Source organism: Rhinolophus sinicus, linkage group LG07 (genome assembly GCF_036562045.2).
Source record: "Rhinolophus sinicus isolate RSC01 linkage group LG07, ASM3656204v1, whole genome shotgun sequence".
In the NCBI taxonomy this organism is placed as follows: Eukaryota; Metazoa; Chordata; class Mammalia; order Chiroptera; family Rhinolophidae; genus Rhinolophus; species Rhinolophus sinicus.
The window spans coordinates 119,961,670-119,978,131 of NC_133757.1; the positions used below are offsets into that span (position 1 = coordinate 119,961,670).

General features: G+C 40.8%; 1 long non-coding RNA gene across 1 annotated transcript in view; it reads right to left on the reverse strand.

Annotated features, from left to right (window-relative positions):
• Nucleotides 1-2,787: 2,787 nt before the first annotated feature.
• Nucleotides 2,788-16,462, reverse strand: part of LOC109456622 (uncharacterized) — a 44,295-nt gene continuing 30,620 nt past the window's right edge. Inside the window, exons 4-7 of the long non-coding RNA XR_012498223.1 lie at nucleotides 14,599-14,803; nucleotides 10,860-10,992; nucleotides 7,563-7,640; nucleotides 2,788-3,332 (exon numbers count right to left, since the gene is read on the reverse strand). This is a non-coding gene — a long non-coding RNA (uncharacterized LOC109456622). The remainder of the gene's footprint in view (nucleotides 3,333-7,562; nucleotides 7,641-10,859; nucleotides 10,993-14,598; nucleotides 14,804-16,462) is intronic.

Below are 16,462 nucleotides of genomic sequence, written 5' to 3' on the forward strand. Positions count from 1 at the left end.
AAAAGAATCAAAACCAAGGACTCGAAAAGATGCTTATACACAAATGTTCATAGCAGCATTAGTCACACCAAAGATTGGGAAAAATGCAAATGTCCATCAACAGATGAATGGATAAACAAAATATAGTAGATACACACAATGGAATATTTTTCAGCCTTATAAAGGACTAAAGTACTGATATGTGCTACAACATTGATGAACCTAGAAAATACTATGCTAAGTAAAAGAAGCCAGTCACAAAAGGCCACATATTGTACCATTTGTATGATACCATTTGTGTGAAATACCGACAACAGAGAAATTTATAGACAGAAAACAAATTAGTGGTTGCTGGGGTCAGAGAGGAGAGGAGAGAATGGGAGTGGCTGCTTACTGTCTCCTATTTCCTTTCAGGATCATGAAAATGGGGCTACACAGTGGTGAAAGTTTCATGACATTGTGAATTTCCTAAATGCCACTGAATTGTATGCTTTAAAATGGTTAAAATTGTGACTTTTATATTATGTGAACTTTATCACAAAAAAATCACTTGCAACTAAATAATATTTAAGTATGTGATAGAATTCTGAGCTATTCCATAGTAAAAATACTTTTGATTAAAGACTACTTATTAAATACAACCATAACTGTTCCATTTCTAAATAAATTTACCATTACAGTAGAATTTTAAACAATCTGGAAAATGGAAGGTGTTTGGTGCATATTTGCATATTTGTTATACTGAATTGAAAATTCGGCAGCAATGCTGCAAAGTTAGATAACATAAACCCCAAATTCATAACTTTGATAATATAAGATGATTAAAGATATCGATGGTTAAACACCTAGAAGACCACAATCTCTCAAAAGTGCAAGAAACACTAATGTTCTATTTTGAAAACCAATAAACTCTCAGCATCCCAAAGAATTACTGGCCTATATCATTACTCAGTACTATGTGTAAATATGGAGATTCATCAACAAAATTTATGCTGAGTGCTTATTACATGCCAGGCACGATTCTAGGCATTGAAAATATCAGTTACAAAGGCAAGATTCTTGCCCTGAAGGATCTTATGAATGAAATAGAAGCCATGCATGTTTCACATATTGCAGTTCAATGTATACCAATCATGTCACCCAGGAACAGTAGAGGGATAATAGCCAACAAGAGTCACAGGAAGTACAGACAAATAACTTGTTGCTATTACCTTCCTAAGTGGTATTTGAAGCAGAGCACCAATAAACCAGAATCATCATGTTGTCATCCAGATAGCTGCTCAGAAACATCATGCTGGATATTTGAGTTAGTGATCAGATACTCCTAAACTCCTAAGCTCTGTTATATTCACATTCTGTCTCCCTAATCAACCAGGAGAGTGGGTAACGTCACATTGTAGGCTGTTACAACTACAAAAGAAATGTTTAACACACAGAACCCTGTACTTGGCACTATGGATAACTCAGAGTTAATGGATGGCATCCCTACCTTTGCATAGTTTGCTATCTTGACTGGGTAGGCAAAATGCCCATCAGAACTATGTAAGAGCAATTAGAGAGTGACATAAGATCTAAACATCTATGAGTCAATATAGTGTAAATCAAGCTCCCAAGTGCTATGAGAATGTGAAGCATGAACTACTTACCTGGTACCCACTGCCCTTCTTATACAGCACAGGCTATGGCTTACATGCTCCCTTGAATTCAAGAAACAGTTCTAACCTTGATCTATTTTCTTCATATCACATACATGTAGGGGTTGGGGAGAGAACATCTAGGACTTCCTATGTTGCCAGGCACTTTGGTAGGCATTTTTATATTTAGCCTCACAAAAACCCAAGCTGGTTTATCATCATCATGATCAATCCCATTTAATACTTGCCCAAGATCACATATCAACTAAATGTGATGGTTGGGGAAGTGTCATTGGACACGGGTTTAATTTCAAAGACTATTTTGCTCCATGATGCCAGACTCCTTAGATCACCCTCTAAAAGGTGTTGCCCTAAAGTAATGGCTCTTATCCAGAGGCAGTTCTCAGAATTACCTCCAAGAGTTTTTTTCAAAATGACCATACTGAGAGCCATACCCCAGATATATCAGTCAGAAACTCTAGGGCTGGGTCCTAGGCATGCATATCTTAAAAATACTCCCAAGTAATTTTATGCACTCATCTGGTGAAGAAATTCTGCCTTCAAGTATGCTGCTGGAGGAAAACATCAATTACATAATTCAAAAACATCTCACACAATGAAGAACATGAATTTCCAGATTCAAAGGGTTCAAAAAAATGCCTGACCTAATTGATGATAATAGATTCACACTGGGGCACGTCATTATGAAATGTCACAACAGTGAGAAAATGAACTCGAAGAAATTTTCTTTTAAGTCACATATAAAGAATATGGAATGAGAATAGCTTTAAACATTTCAACAAAAATACTGGAAGCTAGAAGAGAAAAACAAAGGCTTCAAAATCAAAAGAAAATGATCTCCAATCTAGAATTTTACACCCAGCCAAACTGTTAGTCAAATATGAAGGAAAAATAAAAAGCATCTTCAGACATGCAAGGTCTCAAAAAATGACTTCTCACATACCCTTTTTCAGTAAGTAGGAGATTGTGTTCCACTAAAACGAAAGAGTAACAAGAATATGTTTAGAAAAAATAAGACAGGAGATCCTTTCTTAACAAAGAATCCAACATAGAAGAGCATAAAGTGAATCGCCAGACAGATTGATAAAGGGTGACATAAGACTTTGTCGTGTCCAGCGCAACAGAGGCAGTGAGGGTGCAAGAAGGGGCGGCGTTGGGTTAGGTTTTAAGAAAGAAAGAAACAGAGACTTAATGCAGTTAAATCTCAGAAGGCCAGGGGGTCTCGCAGTCATCAGAGACTGGAGCCCCGAATCGGGCCGACTGGTGGCTTTTATTGATAATCATACAAGGAAGTGGTATTGTTTTTTACATGGTCTGTGAGACTCATCCATCATATCACAAAAGTGAATCAAACCAATTATCTTTGTCCCCAAGCAGCCGGAGTGGAAAGTCTTATGATAACCTAGGTGAGGTATGCACCTCCCTGGGGGGGGGGGGGGGGGTGCAAGTGTCTCATGTTGTAACTGTTTCGTTGAGATGAGTGGAGAGAGCTGATCTTTATTGCCCTCATGACTTCTCTCAATCAGGTGAGAGAGGAAAGCCAGAGTCAGTAATGGCTTTTCCCAGGCAGGGGAGAAGGGGAGGCAAGACTCCTTCCCGGATTTTCTAAGGCAGCTCATTGGGGATCCCCACTCGGTTCCGCCGGGCTTAGGTTGTATCTCACATGAGCTGTCTTGCCCATCTTTGGCTGCAAACCATCTTTTGGGGACCATACAGAGAGACATAAAGTGTAAAACACTGAGATAAAATCCCAAAAAGGCATAGTCTCACAGACTTTTCTTTCCTCAAGGAAAGACACGGGGGGGACTGTCGGCTAGGCTGTTGTGTGACAACAAGACTTGTCTGCTGTGTTAACTCTGTTTTTGTAGGTTGAAAGCAGACATAAACAATAAATAAATAAATGGACATGCCTGTGTTTCAATGAAATTTATTTCCATAGTTTACTGACTCCTGATATAACCACAGTAAAAGGTCAACGGATTGACGAACATGGAAATTATTAATTTCAAGAGAAACAAAAAGTTGTGCAGGCAAGTAAATGTTACCATGGCTCAGATAAATGGGACTAACATCACCACATGGCAACTAATAATCATAATCACACATCTACTGGATATTCATGCTACTAAAATAACTATATATCTATATTAGGAGAATGGAAGGAAAGGAAATACACAAATAAATATGTATTAGGTACAAGGGAGAATAGTGAAAGAAAGCTAAGCCCTCATCTTTTGTAGTATGAAATAATATCAAAAATGAAATACCCAGAAGGCAAGATGACTAAGTTATCAGCCCCAACTGAAGCCAAACTTTGCAGAGTAAATGAAATGGGAGAGTGGGAATGAAGTGGTGAAACACATATGTGCCAAGCAATTGTGACTCAAGAGATTTTTAAAGTTGTTACTCGGTGTCTTCCGGCCCGGCCCACATGGAAGACTCTAAGAAAGGAGAGACTGACACCAGAAAATGCTCTAAAACTTCTCTCTCATCAATACAGCAGGACAAAAAGATCTGATCCCTCAAAAAGAACCCATTTGCTAAAGAGGACAGAAACTGATACCAAGTCCATTAGAAAGAACTCTGGTGGTTGTCTTGCCAGTTTTGGTAGAATAATACAGAGAGAGGCAAAACCCCCCAAAGAAAGAAGTTGATAAAGGCTCAGTGCTTAAGACCAGAGTTAGAGCAAATGTACAAGTAAAGAACAAAATCAACAGTAAAAGACCTAGACTTTAGAAGAGAATGCCCAGGCCATGGGGAGCAAGAGGAACAGGATGCTGACCTAAATTCTTCTCTGCAACTACACAAGTAAGTTGTGGCTTCTCACCACCTTCTTAGGGATGTCAGATGCCCTGGAGAGCCTTTACCATCATCTTTTGACAATCTAGGTTCAGTTGCTCCAATAATTACTTTTGACATCCTCATAACACTTTCTAGGTATTGTTATATTAATATATGTAATAAAATAGTATCTTAAAATATTAACCTTTGTGGCTTCTATTTTCTGCACTTCTTTGGACCCCATCTTAGTTGATGTGAGGCACCCACCCTCTGCCTTAGAAGGATTAGGGCAGTTATAGCAAGAATGAAGGAAGCAGGGCATGGAGTTTGTGTCATAATAACAGACTGGAGAGAGAACAGAGAAAGGCAAACCAGCCCCTCTCCTTCTGCCAGGTTAACTGACGATACCTTGGGCTGGGGTTGAGAGAAAAATGGTGGTGGAAGTGAGTCTTTGGATAAACACAAGGAATGGACCTGGAGGAACCACATGGTAATTAATATCAGGGAACAACATGGACGTTGAGCCAGTCCTTATCAACCACCCAATGACATTCTAATGAAAAGTACATACTGGCCAAGGGAAAGAGCTATAGAGTAAGAGGCCACCATTGACAAAGGCCTGCACATCATTCTTGAAGCATCATCGAACAGATGGACACCCACTCATGCCCAAAAGCGTGCTGAATCCCATATGAACTGCCCCTAGAGGACATCCCAGGATAGTCATATGTCCCTGACACCCAGAGGAGCAGTGGGTCATGAAAGGGGAGCCCTCGGCAGCATGTCAACTTGAATAGAACTAGACGGTAGTGAAATCTACCCCAATCACAGATACCTGGACTGGGTGGATTCTGTTTGACAACAGAGCTACCCAAATAGGCACTCTTTAAGGAATTCAGTCTTAATGATATTTATTTTTGTCTATATATTTAAAAAGCTCATGCCTTGTGTGTGAAAATATGCATTCTCCAAGTTTCCACTTCCCTGTGTGAAATATATCAAGAGGTAAATGAGTTCCCCTAAGAAACAAGCTGTGAAATTGAAAGTCTTGGTTAGTCTCTGATTTGAGTAAAAGGTTCATTAACAAGAGTCCCCAATGGAACTCCATAAATTCCCAGATGAGGTAGTCACTAATTCCAGACAGTGATCCAAGCATCTGAAACAAAAACAATACCTCCCTTTGGGTACTTTCTACCTCTAAGCATTTATGTGCTGTTCTCCTAAGTGCCTTTTTAAAGGGAGTCAACACCATTGCACACATAAGCAAAGGTTAAAAGCTTTCCTCAGGCCCTGAATCTCTGTTCAATCTTCACCTATAATTTAATTTATAGCCAGTACTACATGGACAGCTTAAAACTATGACCTCCTTGTTAAGCTCCACCCCCAAATTTAATATACATATAGAAATCTGAGGTCAACAATACTATACGCATTTATTTAGGAAGTTTCTCAGAGAAAATGATGTAGTAGTCTTTTAAAAACAGAACAGGCAATGATCTGGCAATATTCTATTGAATTGAAAATATGAGAACTCAGACCTTTTCTAACAGCAAGTGGGAGATGCCACCTAACAGATACCTGCTTACTCTTTAATGCTTACGACAGGACTATGTGTCAGTGTGGCATTAGGTAAGAAAGATGGTTCCAGGTGATGGATTAGAGTTGAAAGGGCAAACACAGCCACCAAGTCCTGGAATGTTGTGACTTAGGGGGAAATACAGTGGGAATGTAAATATGTGGATTGTACACACTAACTTATAGGGTAGACAGGCTGATTTGTGTTTGAGGCAGCTCCTAATAAATTCCTGGGTACCTTTTACAACCTTACCAAACTAGCTGTTCCAAACACAGCAGCAGAGTAATGTGACTTAAACAGACTGAGTTATTAAGTCCTAACAAAATAAGGAGAAGTTGCTGCCATGATAACAAGCTATAGATCACAGTCAAAAGGTTGGTAAGGGCTTAAAGCAAGTGCCGAGAAGAGCATGGCACACAGGGTAAGTAATCAGAAGGAAGCTGAACGGAAGCCATGGTGAAGAAGAGATAGTATTTTCATCAACGCATTTAAGGTCGAAAAGGAATAATAGACTTTAGGACTGGAAAGAATCTTAAGAGATTACCTAAACCAACCTTCTTTTTTAACATATGAAGAAAACGAGACCCAGGAAAGCTGTAACTTGCCCAATATCATTTGGGTTTTCTTTGTTTCCTGTTTAGACTCTTCCTACCATACTATTTTTGGCTTCCTCTACTTAAAGTTTCTCAAGGACAGGGATGTTAGCCTTCTAAACCATCCCCGCACTTCATAATCCTTTCAATGAATGATTTCACATGTATAAACTCTGGCCCCCTCAGGCTTCCTCCCTGCAAATCAACCCTTTCCTTCCAGTCCCCACACACCACACAAAGCTAGTACATACTAATGTAACATGCTTCTCTTCATGACTCTGTGGAGGAAGAAAATAGGTAGCCAGGTCTACCAGCAAGCCATCTGTTGCTCCAAAGATGAAGGACGAGTAATACAAGTATCACTCCTTAGGGAGGCTAAAATTCACTCCTAGAGGAAGACGAAGGGCTAACATGATGTACATGCTACAAAACAAACCTGTCAAATCAGGTCTGCTGGTGGGAGAAAAAGCCCATGCTATATGGTTGGTAAGTATTTGCACTGAGTCTCAGGTGGGTGATGCACAAATATCAAGTGAGGAATTAATTTGAGAAACATATGGATAACTTCATCTCATTTTTGTGTGATATACATGCCCTCCACTCTTGCAGCAAATACTTACTGAGCAGCTACTCTGTGCCAAGCACTGATTTAGACATGGAAGATACAGTGGTGGAAAAGCCATCACTCTTAGTTACTCAAACACAAGTCACAGTTCTGACCATTTCTTCCCCAGCCCCTCTGTTAGCCAGCACCCTACGTGCCTTCAGCTTTTCTCTCTAATCCCTTTTCTCCCGTTATGTTTGCTTCCGAAGCCAGCACATTAGCCTAGGCCTTCATCATCTCAGGCCTAAACCGGTTTTTGGACTGCTCTCCCAATCTTCTTTCAGTCTAAAATGTATAGATTATAGTTTCAAAAATCCTGAATTTGTCTGGTTAGTTCAATTCTCAAAAGTTTCAGATGGCTCCACACATCCTACCTGAAACTCCCGACTGTCATGTCTCAGCCTCCAAGCTCTGGCTCCGTCTCTTCTGTCCAAACTTAATCAACAGGAATCCTATTCAGAAGCAATGTTAAACTGTATTAATGTTTTTGACCATATTTTCGATAAGTTTACACAAAGAGAGAAAAGAGTTATGAGACAAGCAATTCTTTCATTTATATAGGTTAAGTTCTTGGAAAAGTTATTTTAAATCAACATAAAGTAAACAGACTTTAATTTTCTCATAGAAACGACGTTATAAATATTTGCACTCTTGACTAAGAAGTTAATGCCCAACATTTTTATTGTACGTCAAAGTAGTGGAAAAAGTGCTATAAATCAAAACAATGTCAGTAGGATTTTCTTTTCTGTAGACATAGCTATACATCTAACCGAGCATCTGTTGAGTACCCTTTGTGGAACCCACAGTCATCATCCATTGTCAACTCTAAGTTAACAACTCACTGTGCAGTGTAAAATATAAAGATTTCTAAAATGTACATAATCAATCAAGGTAATACAATCATAAGAATGCATTTAATATGACACGCTATCAAAACTGATTATATCATTTTCCTTGCTTACATGATAATTTCCACTTTATTTCTACTGCGGTGACACCAAAGGTGGGAGACCCCTTCAGCAAGGATACGGAATTTAGGAGGGTTACCTTGGGTCACTTCTGACAGCAGCTTGAGAAGGAGAGACCAAGGCCTACTTGTGGCTTCCTTCAGTAATACTGACACAGAGATATTTACATTGTTGGTGCCCTCTTTTTATTTCTCTCTCTCTCTCTCAAAAATTTCCTTGTAGTAAGCTTAAAAGTTTAAGCATTAGAGATTGAATTAAAGGTCTTCGTGCGTTGGAAAACTTTCCTGAGTGGCACTGTCACTAGCACAGTCATCCTAAAACAACTAAAAGTGAGCCTCTCAAGTAAACTTCCATCTTTTAATCTCTCATCAACTTCTTACTTCATGGTTTTGAAAAGCCCCAAAGTGTGGTAGGCAAAACTAGGTCCAAGAGCTCAGCATCAACTTTGATGGGAACCAAGTGAAGCAAGCCTCTCGATCACAGTCACAACGGGCTGCTGCTGGCTGACGTATGGGAAGCAGCCAGCATGCAACACGTTGTCAGTCATTTACACAGATTTTTGTACGTAGATTATGTCTTCAGGTGAGTGGCTAATTTTTTCGACAAAAATATGAAACGTTTAAATATACGTTTTTTGCTTCACTGTGTATCAAAACCCTTTAAAATGTGTGCCTGTTGATCAGTAAATAGACTCAGCAATTTCATTCGCAGTAAATTCACCTAACGAAATAAGCGTTCAGTATGCAAAGACATACTGACGAGGCTGTTCTCTACAACATTGTTATAACAATGAAAAAAGAAAATAATCCAGGTGTCCATTAACAAGGAAAAAATTAACAAATAAGGATGCATCCAGGCAATGCAATACTTAGACTGGGTTCCTGTCAGAAAGCAGAGGCCAAGGGCGTGAGTGAGTACAGGTAGCTTGTTTTGAGAAGTGAACTCAGGGAACAGCAATGAGGTACCGGGAGGAATGCAGCTGGGAAGAAGGATAATCCAATATAAAAGTGTATTATCAAACCAGAAACTAAGGGAAACTGGAGCTTGATCTGCCTGGGGGCCCTAAGGAACAGTGTAGAACGTGTCCCTCGGAATCAGCCCACGGGGTATCATCAGGGAGCATTTACCCACAGGCTCTCATCAGTCACTGGTCAAGGGTTTTCCTATGAGGATGAAATCCTCACACTTCCAAGTCTGTCCTGCTCAGGGGCTGAATGGGTCCCCACAGGTTCCCCATGTGGGGACAGAAACTGAGAAGAGCCTGGTGCAGCTCCAGCAGGTGCATGTGAGGTGACATCTGTGCAATGGCTGGGGCACACTGGGGCTGAGAGCATGTGCGGTGTGAGAGCTGCAGGTGTCTAACCCCATATGCCACAGAAGTGATGATGTAGTTCCATCCACTGACAAGAAGGGACCTGTCGTTAAGGGAAAGTTACTACAGCCACTTACAAAATACTAGATGTAGTACGACGCCATTCGTTTTAGTTACTTAGCTTTAGTTTCTACTAAAGAGGCCCTCCAGGTAGCTTTGCAAGGGAAGAGGCTGGTTCAGTGGAAGACTCAATGGAGCAAAAAGGAACAGGGATCTCAGAGGAACCATGGTACAGACAGCCTTTGGGGGGATGGGAAGCCACCACAGAGACAACTTGGAAACCAAGTCCTCCCTCTGCTTCGCTCTCTCTCTCTCTCACTCACGACCTAGTTCTGCTCTTCTCTTACTTGTCACTGGCTCCCTCACCCTATTCTTTGTACCTTTGAATCTCTGCTTCCTTTAAGGCATGGCTTCTGCTTCACAGCTTTGATGTTCCACTACAGCTGTACTGTTTACAGCTGGCAGCCACTCTGACTGATAGATGAATATGCCATATCATTTGCTAAACATTTTCATATCCATTGCACATACACACATGCACATACACATATACACAGGTACATACTATGCATTTATCGGGGGGGGGGGGGGCATAGAAGGAAACACAGAAGAAATCATCAGAGGTTAGAAAAACCTGAAGCAGCCAGTGGAGGAAACTGCAACTGTCATTGCACACACAAATACACAGTTGATGTATACAGTAGCAATACACACACACAGGAATTTCCTTCAGTGCCAGAAATAACTTTCTCATTTTAGTCTACTAATTACAGAGAATGTAATTAGTAAAAGGAAGGGAGAATTTGAAGCAATCTGTTCTCTCCGTCTCCAGAGAATGTGTATTTCTCTGGAGAAAGGTGAGGAGAAAATAGTTCATTAGTATATCTTTCTACAGTATATCTAAAGCAGTCACGTATTCAAACCCTCATAATTAAATACATGAGAGCTAGGAAACAAAGCTCTGACGCAGCCTCAACTTTAAAAATAAGAAATGTCCTGTAAGAAATCTGAAGAAGACTTTTCATATTCACCTCTGCCTAGCACACAGTAAACAGTCAATATTAGTAAATACTCTAGTAAAATGTCAAGTATTTTAGTTGAATATTACTATCGCTGATATCTATTGTTTTGACCCCTATATTCATCATGAATTTCCTTAAAGGAACCACCTTCCCACCAATTTCAAGCCAGGGAGTTTGAAGGGCTTGTTCCCACTGTTAAATCTAGTGTGAGCCACGGCGGGACTAAGCCAATCAGCAGCTTCAATCCTCTTGCACAGTGACTGATTCAAGGATGGGCACAGGACCCAGGTCAGCCACTCAGAACCAGACCTGGGCTCTTGTTCATCCACTGAGGACGGGAGGTCGCCTCCTCCTCAGTAGACGTGAAGTCTTGTCAGTGTGAAGTCTTGGGAGGCGCAGCCTTCTTTCATCCACGAGGGGAGACTCCATCTAAGAATGAAGCCTACATGTATAAGAGAGAGAGAGTGAGGTGAGACCCAGTCCTGGAGATGTTTCTGGGGCACCTGTGTGAAGCAACAGTTAAGCCAGTCTCCGCATTGAACTTGCCAGTTATGAAAGCCAGTAAATCCCCTTTTTAAAGAAATCCATTTGGATTTAGCTTTCTTCACTTTCAACCAAAGAAACTTAACTGATAACACTGTTTATAACATACAGATGCTGATTTGTTTTTATGATTTTTTTCTAAGAATAAATATAGAACAGACCCAGTCAGAAATAAAACTTACCAATAAAGTATTCTGTAAGGGAAACTTCTTACCTGGTCTTGAACACTATGGGCCCCAAATCTTGAGTTTAATTAATTAAATTGGATCTTTACACTATTGATATTTATTTACAAAAAGATCTTACATATGACTCTTAATTTCAGAACAGACTGTTGAGATAACTTATCTTATGGAATGAGAACTATAAACAAAGAAAAATGAGAACTATAAAAAAATTAACTAAATATGGCTACCAAAAAAGTCTCTATTTTTGTCCAGATGTCTCTTTCCTCTCATTGTTCAAGCCAATCCTTTGCCTTTTTCATATGAGGTACGGGTAGCCCATTACGTCTGGGTCTCAGCACCCTGACTCATACCCACTGCAGTTATTTGCAGCTCTATCTACACTGCCTCCAAATTCTTTTTAGAATTCCCAGTCCTTATTAATAACACTCCTAAAGAGGTCTCACCAGGCCTTCCTAGTACTTCAGACAATTTTTAGCTCTATGGTTCTTCCCAAGTTAAAAACAAAATGAATTTCACAAACAGAAATTGAAATGTCAAATTTTACTACCATCTGGATTTAAAGACTACAAGAAAAACTAGGTTTGGGTTGTTTTATTTTTGTAGCCAAAGTGAATGTATTACAGTACATTTGTTTTCAGACCATTTACCTCTCTATCCTGCATTTTACTCCAGGTAAATAAGGTATTCAAGTGAAAAAGAGGAGGCCATCCAGGAAATTCTAAGAGAGAGCCTATAAAATCCAGTAGTTGCATTCGATATAATGGAAGAAAAATCTTCCAACTCCTCTTCATCTTCCTCATGAGGATAAACCAATCTGCTCACTGCACTGAATTTAGCACCACAAATGTGAGTTAACAACTTGGCTCCGCTCTGGGGGCTTACAATCTGATGTACGTACACACATAAAGGATGTACAGGCAACTTAACAAAGGCTTTATGGTCCATCCATTTAAAGCACAAGGCAGCTCCACTGCCTCCGGGGGTGGGAAGAGAAAGAATGGTGACAGCTGAAGCCCATCAGGTAGGACAGATCTGACAGGGGAGAAAAGGTGACAGTGAGGGAGGTGAGTTTAAGTCGCTCCTGGCGTAGGCAGCCAAGATGTCCCCTCAGGGAAAAGCCCCGGACTACGACACAGCCATACACAGCTGAGTAATTCCTCACTCTACGAGAGCCTGCACAGAGCATCATTTGGTTCTCTCAAGAACCCGAGAAGCTGGTCCAGGACCATCTACCAAATTTCAGAGATATGGAAACCAAGACCTACTCTATCTACAGGTCCTGAGGCAAACGAGGGGTGAGAGAAAATACCTGCTCCATTTGAGAGGGACAGCCAGGTTTCAGTTAAAGGAAGAAAGGGAAGCAAATATTCAGAGAAGGGTGAGCGACAGAGGAGTTTGCTGATGGCAAACCAGGAATTCCAGAGAGTGCAGTGGAGGAATTTGAAATTACAGGCAAGCAAGGGAAATGGAGTGAGATTCGGGAGGGTAGAAAGCAGCGTCAAGATGAGGATGACCTGGGAGGTTTGGACCTCTAGTGCTGACCACGGTAAGTGGGGTGTGGCATGTGCTGGGAGTAGCCCTGGGAAGCTGGAGGAAGGTGAGTAACCAGTGTCATCCAGAGTAGTTAGCGGGGAGGTGTGGGGTCATTCCTCAGTCCTGCATCTCAGTAGGGGTGTTTGGGCCTAGGAAGTGGAAGAGGGTTGGTTCCCTTGGAGAACAGCTCCTCAGAGGCTGCAAACTTCAGCGCTATCTCCGCGGGAGTACTGTGTGATGCTAAGAACTCCGAACCCTGGTCTCCCCATTCCTGGCAGTGTTGTCACAGCCCGAGCACCAGGGGGCTCCTGCTTGTTCCCCAAGGTGCAAGTCGCAGACCCAAGGGCCATGGTCCATTTTAGGTCAGAAATTTTGTGGCAACTGAAAAATGAAGCCACATGAGGAGTTGGAGCCACTAGTACCTCCTCTTCTGGGAAGGTAAAAGAGATTATCATTGCTTTCTTGTCACCTGGAATTTGAGCCTTTAAACAAGGTTTTTTGTTCCGCTTTGTCCCATTACCCTGAATTGGATCTCTTGACTCCAGGAAAGTCCACTTTTTCCTGGACCATGGTTTCCACAGACGATACAAGTATAACTAACTGAACTGCCCTCATACAACATTTCAAACTGTAATGGTATTTGAGACTTCAGACAACTACTGTTCCCTTACCTCCCTTGTTCATATTCCCACCAAAACCAAACAAAAAATAGACAAAGACATGTGACAGAGTTATAGATGATAGATAGATAGATAGATAGATAGATAGATAGATAGATAGATAGATAGATAGATAGATAGATAGACAGATAGATAGATAGATAGATAGATAGACAAACAGACAGACAGACAGACAGGAGGGCTAGATAGACTTACCGATGAATAGGTAGATGAATGATAGATAATAGATAAATGAGGAAAAGGAAGGGGAGGGAGAAGAAAGGAAGGGAAGATGAGAGGAGGGGAGGAGGGGAAAGAAAGGAGAGTTGGAAAGGGGATGAGAGAGTAGGACAGAGGAGGAGGGGGAGGAGAAGAAATAGGTAAGATCTGGGTAACCCTTTGAAAGCTTAAAAAAAATGTCTAGGTATACTTTGGACTAATCCAGTCCTACAATCTTGTGAAAAGTATAATTTTATTTAGAAATCTAATCAGCAAAATTAAAGCTAATTTCCTAATTCCATACCTAAAAAATTAGTACAGCTCCCATACCAATGTAGATTTGAAGTAGGAAAGGCCTACAGGAAGTTAGACGGCCACTCTGGAACTGTCTGCTTAACCTCTGAATCAGAACTGACTTACAACCCCTGGGGTAAAGAAATCAGTTCAGAGGCAAAGCCAGAGCTCTAGTCCAAAACCCTGCTATAAATAGAACCTGAACCCTGATCTTGCCAGGAAAACTGGAGGCTTCCATCGAGTTACTCTCTCCGTAATAATGAGGAACTGACATTGTCTCCCCAGGGTCAGCAAGTAGAGTATGAGCTCCAGAGGGAGTCAGAAGCAGAGTTTCAAGGACCACAGCCTAAGGAGTCCTCACTTAAAATTCCCAGTGAGTTTATTCCCCGGGGGTCATAAGACTTCCCCTGTTCTCCCTTTCAATAAGCACCATGGTTTTGCTCTTGGTTACAGAACCTATAGGACAGTCCAGAGACTCAGATGAAGCAGACATAGCCTAGACCATAAATTCTCAACCTCTGATATATATATGAATTCTCCAATGAGGAGAATCACCATAATGGTAAGCTCCCAGGACCCAGCCCTCAGAGTCGATGATTTCAAATGCCTTACTTCACTTTATCCTCATGTGCAATCTCTGTGGAAGATGTTGCTTTCATTCCAGTTTTACAAATGAAGAAGCTGAAGCTGAAGAAGGTTAAATAGCTTCACCAAGTCACTCCTTTCATACATGGTAAGGTCTTGCAGGGCGTCTGATGGCAGATCTTGCGTTATATTGGCTCCGTGAATACCCACCCTATCCACTTACGGGAGGCTTCTGCAATTCAGAAGAAAAGGACTTATTTTAAAAGTTGGCTTATTTTCCTATGTTCATTGCAGTATTATTCACAATAGCCAAGATATGGAAGCAACCTAAGTGTCCATCAATAGACAACTGGATAAAGAAGTCGTACATACACACAATGGAATATACTCAGCCATAAAAGAATGAAAGGTTACCATTTGCGAAAACATGGATGGTCCTGGAAGGTATTATGCTAAGTGAAATAAGTCAAACAGAGAAAAATAAATACTATATGATCTCACTTATACATGGAATCTAAAGAATAAAATCAATGAACAAAACAGAAACAGACTCAGAAAACAAACTGATGGTTGCTGGATGGGAGGAGGGTTGTGGGGATGAGTGAAAAAAGTGAAGGGATTAGGCAGGACAAATTGGTTGCTACAAAACAGTCAATGGGATGTAAAGTACAGCATAGGGAATATGGTCGATAATATTGTAATAACTATAGATGGTGGCAGGTGGGTACTAGGCTAATGACGGGGATCACTTCATAAGTTATATAAATGTCTAACCACTATGCTGTACACCTGAAACTAATATAAAACTATACTGAATGTCAACTGTAATCGAAATTATTTTTTAAACGTTGCCTTACTTAGGGAACTTCTCTGCACTTTTTAAAGATAGTATGGCAGTTACCTAAGCAAATGAAAACTTTTCTTTTTAATTTGATAGCATTTCAAAGAAAGTAAAATTACCAAAAAAGTGTGAGAATTATTCCTCCAGGGTACATGATTATTTGTATAGCTACTACAACTTTTAGAACAATGTTGATGTATGGTGACATCTACTGCATTACAAAAGGGGATGGGGAAAGAAAGACAGAATTCTCCTGACCTTTACAGACTCATTGTTTCTCGACCAGTCAATCCAAAGTAAGCATTCAGGGCATTTTGTACCATAGCTCCATTCTGTATTCCAAAATATTCATATGGTATGGCACACTTGAGCTAAATTTACTTATGGTGGTTAGCTTTAGAACCACTTTTGGGCACACACAGACCTGTAATCCAGCCAGCAGTCCAATTAGACTTTTTCACATGTCCTCAAGCCCCTTCTCAAATGTCTGTTTTTGTTATCCCTCCTCCTCTCCTTTCCATCTGCCCCCAGTATTTTCATCCCCAGCCAAATGTATTCTAGCTATTGACCATCTTATTTCATTTAATCTGTTGACCATCTTATTTCACTTAAACTACTTCTTATATATCTGTCTTCTAGATCTCCCCTCTCATGTGAATACGCACGGTTTCTGCTTTCTTCACACACCTCTGACACTGACTGTCCTGCACTCCAAAGCCTTTGTTTAATAACCTGTCCTCATTTCAGGGGAAGGCCATCTGATTTCCCCACTAGCTGCCATCCCTCCTCATGGCTGTTCATAGACTGGAAGGAGCTCCCCAACTGCTTTACGACTATAACCAGCCTCCAGGTCTTCCTCCACACCCAGTCCACCACCAATATTTGTAGACCTTCCTCTGCATTTGGTACTCCCCAACACTTTAGGGGAAAATCCACTCATACCTATTAATGACTCTCACACTGGCCTTCCTCCGCGTCAATCCCAAAAAACTATCTTCACTCCATCTCAGCTTCCTTTCAATATAGTCAAACCTTAGCTTTCTTTATCAT